Source organism: Bos indicus x Bos taurus, chromosome 1 (assembly GCF_003369695.1).
Source record: "Bos indicus x Bos taurus breed Angus x Brahman F1 hybrid chromosome 1, Bos_hybrid_MaternalHap_v2.0, whole genome shotgun sequence".
NCBI classification, from domain to species: Eukaryota; Metazoa; Chordata; class Mammalia; order Artiodactyla; family Bovidae; genus Bos; species Bos indicus x Bos taurus.
Window position 1 is genome coordinate 49,944,355 of NC_040076.1, and position 8,048 is coordinate 49,952,402.

Genomic DNA, 8,048 nt, shown 5'->3' on the forward strand with positions numbered 1-8,048 from the left:
ATGTACATATTGATATTATATACATACATATATATTGCATATATCTATATATAATAGCTATATGAATTTGATTTTAAAGACAGTTTCCAAGAGGTATGTTTCCATGGTATTGCCACCTGCAATTTGAACATTTTATTTTTATTTATGTTCTCTCAAGCCAGTCCAACAGAGAAGTCATTTGGACAAATTATTTTTTATGTCCTTGAGAATAAGTGTTACCATACTTTATTCATACATGTAAAAGTCCCCAACAACCACAGTGAAATTTGGTTGATTGTAAGTAAACCACAAGTTTAACAGTTTGAGTAGGTCACCTAAGTTTATCTCATAAAGGAGATGAGAACAAGGGAAGGAATTGAAATTAGAGGGATGCACAAAGGAAAGAAAAATAAAATGACTGAAATAAGACATTTTTAAAATCTGAAAACCAGAATTTCAAAATGATGGGGTGAAAGGAGTAAAAACTGAATTCCTTCCCCATACTGCCTTCCACTGCAGGCCAAGCATGCAGCATTCCCACCTGATTTTTATTTCTGCTTCTCTAGGATTCATTCCTCAATCCTTTATAAACATAGAGTTTGCCTTCTGTTTTCTTCAAAATCAGATAGAGTAAATTCTCAAAGGAAAATGAGCTTGAATACAAAGCCTACAAAATAGGGTGTGATTTGAAGGGATAAATGAGATTTTTAACCTGAAAAGAAACAGAATGAAATATTTTCCTGGAAAACCTTATAATTTTCATAAGAATTAAGCAAGATTCCCCAAAATAAAGACTTTCAACAATTCAGAAAAAAAAATTATTAATCAAAGAGCTGCAACAATACCTGGGATTGCAGCTAGGTTCAGGAATGATAGAGTTTTATAAAAAGTTCTTGTGGGAAAAAAAAAAAAGTTCTTGTGAAGTATCACATTTAGTATAAAGCATATACCAATTGTAAAAAGTGATTGCTATGGTAACTTATCTGAATTGTGTTTTTTTTATAATTTCAGAAAAAAACTATATAGAACAATTGAAGCATGAACGTGGATTGTATTTAAGACATATACAAAGACACTGATAGCAATTCATGGTTCAAGTATTAAGCAGTTCATTCTACCAAGCTGTCACAGGATTTCAGGAATTATCTCAAGTAAAACAATGAAATGAAATTACAAACAATAACAAGTTTTGGCAGCCATGATGATAGGTCATATGTTGTGTTGGTTTGATTTTTTTCTGTAAATGTCTGCACTGAGAATTTCTTTTTGGTTTGCCTTTTATGTAAATTTTTACGTAGCTATTTTTATACACTGTAAGCTTTGTTCTGGGAGTTGCTGTTAATCTGATGTATAATGTGATGTTTTTATTTTAATTGTTTATATGAATAATCTGAGCAGGTACCTTTCTGATTCTGATTGCTATCAGTAATCCCCCAAACTTTCTCACAAGCACCTAAATCCCAAAGGTGGAAGCTTGTGAAGATTGGGGACACACATTGCCCTTATCAAAAACTGATTTTTTTCACTAGGGAGGAGCAGGCAGAGAGTCAGGTTGATAAGCACCAGATGAACTATTTCTGTGAATGTGCCACCAGCTGACTCTCAGAAGCAATCACACACACATATGGACATACACATAATAATAAATAGTACTCCCAAACTGAGGCTTTTTCTTGTTATGAAAAAAAACAGCACACAGAACTTGGGTACCATTTACCTTTAGAGACACCTGCTAGTAAATTATTTTCTGTCAAAATAAAAAGAAAGTCAGTGTATAAGAGACAGTTTGGAAAACTCATGGCTAACATTCCCATTTTCATAGGTTACAATGTATATCACTGGAACTGAAAATTGGAGTTAAATCCTTTGGGTTATCCACTGCCTTAAAATTATACCTATTTCCTTTAAAAAAAAGATATCAGTCAGAATTGGAGATTTTTAACAGTGATCATTATCAAAGCTGTGTTATTTTCCACAGAATATAGAATATATATTTTTTTCGTGTGTGTTTTTGTTAACTATGCTACAGATATTGAATGCACCTTGAGATCATTTAGTGTTTTTAACTGGTACATAATTTATCAAGCAGTATGTTAAAGTGTAATAATAAAATGTCTATGTATCTTTAGTTACATTCAAATTTGTAACTTTATAAACATGTTTTATGCTGAAGGAACTCTATAGGGTGGTAGTATTAAATGAAAATTTTTGAGGTAGACTGGATATGGGCCAATAGCTGCTTGTGACTAGACTTTTAAACTTTGCTCTTTCAAGTAGAAGCCTGGTTTCTGGGAGAACATGGCATGGCCATTTTTGTCCCAAGATTTACATAATTTTATCCAAAAAAAAATGAACATCAGATTCCCAGGTATAGAACTGTGTTCTTTGGGAGGAAAGGAAAACTGGTGTTTGTTTTTGAGATTGATGGAATAATTAATTAGGAAGGCAATGAAAAATAAATTAAAGGTTAAAGTCAGAAGAATATTAGGAATAAATACTTTGCCACTTTTGCATTATTTAGAAATACACATTGTTGTACATTTGTAAACCGTTTGCTGTCTGAGCAATAGTGACTCAGTTTAATAAAAGCTTCCTATAGTGTATTGGTATGAATTAAATACATAAAATATCCTATTTAGACTCAATGCTGTATAAAATATGATGGGAAAAAAGAAAATATGTTATTTTTGCCTCTAAACTTTGATTTATTGAAGTTTTATTTGGCAGAAAAAAAATTGAATCTTGGTCAATATTTAAACCAAAGTGAAAGGGGAAAAACCAAAGTTATTTGTTCTGCATGGCTATGCCATTCTGTTATCTCTGTAAATACTGTGATTTCTTTTTTTCTTTTATCTTAGAATTTTGTTAAAAAAATTCTAAAAATTTTAAACACCTCCTTTCCATAATAAACCATGAACACTAAAATTAAATTACTTTCATATAAATATTTTTTTTCTTTTGGTGTGAGAGATCAAAGGTTCAAAGTTTAACTCCTGAGATATATTTGCAGAAAGAAGCAATGTGACAATAGAAAGAGAGTTTTATACTACAATTATTTCTTGGCTTCTAATAAGTCTGAAAAGAGCTGTCAGAACCTAGAGAGCAGAACATGGGAAACTCTGAGCTATGGACTGAAAGCAGAAAGTTTGCCAGGGGGAAGAAAGAGACAATATTGTTATCTGTGGATCAGTGCCTGGATAAAAAAGAAAGCTTGTGTGTGTGCCCGCAACCATCAGCACAGCAAGGCTGGGAAGGAAGATGATACACCAATTCTCAACTTTGAGGTTCCATCTTTCCAACTTAACTCTTTGACAACAGGAGACAGGTTTTGCCAGTTCAAGGTTCACTCCCTATCTGTGATTACAGGAATTGTATGTGGAAATGGATTAACATACCCATCTATACCTAAAATAATAAAACTGAAATATGTCTTCACATCTCTCACAGCTGGTCTGCCTCTTGTCTAAACTAGGATGTCAATGCATAGAAAGTAGTTGTCTTTATTATAGAGTTGAAAACTCACTATGAGTCCCCATCGCCCTGGAGAGGTAATGCAGCAAAATAAAATTGTCTCTGCCTTCCTATTATGTCAAGTGGGCCACTTCAGCTAGTCCTCGATTTCACAAGTGGTGATTTCTGTAATATGTGTCTCCATTTTCAACCATGGGATCATGCTTATGTGGGTGTCCCATGTGGCTGTCCTCGGAACTGAACTAAGAGGACCCTTACCTATTTCTTCACTTCCTCTCTAACACTTCATTCAGCATACTATTTGACATTACCTAGGAATGAACCTAGAAATGCCTCCCCCTCAAAATAAGGTAAAGCTAGCTATGTGTGTCAGAGAAAGTTCAGTTCATTTCAGTCGCTCAGTCATATCCAACTCTGTGACTCCATGGACTGCAGCATGCCAGAGAAAGTAATTAATATTTGTTGAGCCCGTACTGTGAGCTCTGCCCATCTATATATTATCTTATTTAATCCTTAAAAGTTATAAGTTGTATTAAATATCCCCCATTTAAGAGAAGAAAACTAAGCTTTAGAGAGATACTATAACTCCTGAGTACATTTACCTTCTAAGTAGGTAAGTAAGGTATCAAACCAGATCTGATTCTAAAGGCTGGGCTCACCAAAATCTATTATAGTTCCACACTTCTTTAATAGAGAGATCCTCCTTTTCATGATATGTAAAACTGAGAAATATTAATTGGTACATGAACTGCTTATACCATCTATAAAGGATTATTCCTAGATATTCAAATGACTAAATATACAAATACTATAATATTTTAATATTATATATTAGAAATTATATATTTAAATTGTATAATGTGTGTTCAAACAATTTTGTATTTAAATTTAATATATCACATCACATTGTTAAGTACTTCCTATACACACACATACATATATATATATATATCACATATACATGCACCACATAACTTTTTTTTTTTAATTGGAGGCCAATTACTTTACAATATTATAGTATATTTTGCCATACATTGACATGAATCAGCCATGGGTGTACATGTGTCCCCCATCCTGAACCCTCTTCCCACCTCCCTCCCTCCCTCAGGGTTGTCCCAATGCACCAGCTTTGAGTGCCCTGTTTCATGCATTGAACTTGGACTGGTGATCTATTTCACATATGGTAATATACATGTTTCAATGCTATTCTCTCAAATCATCCCACTCTCACCTTCTCCCACAGAGTCCAAGTCTGTTCTTTATATCTGTGTCCCTTTTGCTGTCTCACATATACGGTCATTGTTACCATCTTTCTAAATCCATATATATGCGTTAATATACTATATTAGTATTTCTCTTTCTGGCTTACTTCACTCTGTATAATAGGCTCCAGTTTCATCCACCTCATTAGAACTGACTCAAATACATTCTTTTTAATGGCTGAGTAATATTCCATTGTGTATATGTACCACAGCTTTCTTATCCATTTGTATGCCGATGGACATCTAGGTTGCTTCCATGTCCTGGCTATAGTAAACAATGCTGCGATGAACATTGGGGTACACGTGTCTCTTTCAGTTCTGGTTTCCTTGGTGTGTATGCCCAGCAGTGGGATTGCTGGGTCATATGGCAGGTCTATTTCCAGTTTTTAAAGGAATCTCCACACTGTTCTCCATAGTAGCTGTACTAGTTTGCATTCCCACCAACAGTGTAAGAGGGTTCCCTTTTCTCCACACCATCTCCAGCATTTATTGTTTGTAGACTTTTTTTGATAGCAGCCATTCTGACCAGAGTGAGATGGTACCTCATTGTGGTTTTGGTTTGCATTTCTCCGATAATGAGCGATGTTAAGCATCTTTTCATGTGTTTGTTAGCAATCTGTATGTATTCTTTGGAGAAATGTCTGTTTAGTTCTTTGGACCATTTTTGATTGGGTCTTTTATTTTTCTCATATTGAGCTGCAGGAGCTGCTTGTATATTTTTGAGATTAGTTGTTTGTTAGTTGCTTCATTTGCTATTATTTTCTCCCATTCTGAAGGCTGTCTTTTCACCTTGCTTATAGATTCCTTTGTTGCGCAAAAGCTAAGTTTAATTAAGTCCCATTTGTTTATTTTTGCTTTTATTTCCATTACTCTGGGAGGTGGGTCATAGAGGATCCTGCTGTGATGTATGTCAGAGAGTGTTTTGCCTATATTTTCCTCTAGGAGTTTTATAGTTTCTGGTCTTACATTTAGATCTTTAATTCATTTTGTGTTGGGAGCCTCATTAGACATTACTGACAAAATGAAGGCACGGCCCCAGACCCCTCTTCTCATTCTGTAGGCACTGCCCCAGGATGAAGGAGTTAGGCCTTGTAATTCTGACTTGTCTTTTCCTTTCCTTGGCTAAGTTGACTGAAAAGGAATATTAAGGTGCTTATTGTTCCTGAGAAGAGCATGAGAAGGCACAAAGCCTTCTGCAGCTGTGCTCAGAAAATAATTCATAAAGTTAACCATTGACATTTGTTCAAGGATTTTTACAAAAGAGTGTTCCAGGATGAGCACATAGGCCATAGCTTGGGGCCATGGGAGGGATTGCTATCTGAAGCCTATTTGTGAGGAGAATGTTTATGGCAAAGGAGTTTACTGAATTTAGGGCTTAGAAATAATTAAAACAGTTAGAAGTTAAAGATTTAAGGAATGTTGTAAAGTTAACATATTTTACAATAGCTTATAGAAGTTAGGAAATTTTATTTTATTTTTTTTAGAAGTTAGGAATTTTTAGAGACACTATAGCTAGAAGCCTTTTTAAGAGATAGTGAGCTCAGGATGTTAGGGGCAAACAGGATTTAGGAAGATAAGTACTAAACTGAGGAATGTAGCATGAGTTACTAGGTAATCACAAGTTAACTATAGGACACGTTAGAGGAGGTAGATAATAGATGATAAGGCTGATTCCAAAAGAATCACTGAAGCAGGAACTCTGTTTGAAGAGCAACAATGATTTATGGAGATAATAAATCTGGGACAGGGGGAACTGAAAATGTCAAACCTCTGGCCTAATGTTTTTGTAAAAGTATAAAAGAGAATCTTAAACTTGAAATAAACAGGCAGTCCAAGAAAAATAAGAGGCTGTCTCATTCGCCGACACCGTTCACCTCTTCAGGTTGAATCCCTGGTTGCTGGAGTTGGAATTGCTCCGGCAATTTTGAGTTTATTTTTGTGTATGGTGTTAGAAAGTATTCTAGTTTCATTCTTTTACCAGTGGTTGACCAGTTTTCACAGCACCAGTTGTTAAAGAGATTGTCTTTTCTCCATTGTATATTCTTGCCTCCTTTGTCAAAAATAAGGTGTCCATAGGTGCATGGACTTATCTCTGGGCTTTCTATTTTTTTCCATTGATCTATGGTTCTGTCTGTGTGCCAGTACCATACTGTTTTGACGACTGTAGCTTTGTAGTATTGCCTGAAGTCAGGCAGATTGCTTCCTCCAGTTCCATTTTTCTTTCTCAAGATTGCTTTGGCTATTCGAGGTTTTTTATATTTCCATACAAATTGTGATATTATTTGTTCTAGTTCTGTGAAAAATATTATTGGTAGCTTGACAGGGATTACATTGAATCTATAGATTGCTTTGGGTAGTATACTCATTTTCACTATATTGATTCTTCCAATCCATGAACATAGTATATTTCTCCATCTAATAAATCTTTGATTTCTTTCATCAGTGTTTTATAGTTTTCTATATTTAAGTCTTTGTTTCTTTAGATAGATTTATTCCCAAGTATTTTATTCTTTTCATTAAAATGGTGAATGGAATTGTTTCCTTCTCTTTCTGTTTTCTCATTGTTAGTGTAGAGGAATGCAAGGGATTTATGTGAATTAATTTTATATCCTACAACTTTATAATATTCATTGGCTAGCTCTAGTAATTTTCTGGTGGTGTCTTTAGGGTCTTCTATGTAGAGGATCATGTCATCTGCAAACAGGGAGAGTTTACTTCTTCTTTTCCAATCTGGATTCCTTTTATTTCTTTTTACTCCCTGATTGCTGTGGCTAAACCTTCCAAAACTATGTTGAATAGAAGTGGTGAGAGTGGGCATCCTTGTCTTGTTCCTTACTTTAGGGGAAAAGCTTTCAATTTTTCACCATTGAGGATAATATTTTCTGTGGGTTTATCATATATCACTTTTATCATGTTGAGGTATGTTCCTTCTATACCTGCTTTCTGGAGAGTTTTTATTATAAATGTACGTTGAATTTTGTCAAAGGCTTTCTCTGCATCTATTGAGATAATCATATGGTTTTTATCTTTCAATTTGTCAATGTGGTGTATCACATTGATTTGTGAATAGTGAAGAATCCTTGCATCCCGGGATAAAGCCTACTTAGTCATGATGTATGATCTTTTTAATATGTTGTTGGATTCTGTTTGCTAGAATTTTGTTGATGATTTTTGCTTCTATGCTCATCAGTGATACTGGCCTATTCAGTTCAGTTAAGTCACTCAGTTGTCTCCAACTCTTTGTGACTCCATGGAGCAAAGCATGCCAGGCCTCCCTGTCCATCAACAACTCCCGGAGATTACTCAAACTCATCTCCATTGAGTCAGTAATATCAT

General features: G+C 34.7%; 1 protein-coding gene across 2 annotated transcripts in view; it reads left to right on the forward strand.

The window, feature by feature from the left end:
- The window catches only part of ALCAM (activated leukocyte cell adhesion molecule), a 229,005-nt gene extending 225,582 nt beyond the window's left edge, over positions 1 to 3,423 (forward strand). The window contains exon 15 of one of the 2 annotated variants that reach the window (XM_027564514.1): positions 991 to 3,414. The gene's annotated coding sequence lies outside the window, so the exon portion shown is untranslated. Of the gene's footprint in view, positions 1 to 990 lie in introns of both variants that reach the window. The other variant, XM_027564429.1, reaches the window with a different exon arrangement.
- Positions 3,424 to 8,048: the final 4,625 nt, after the last annotated feature.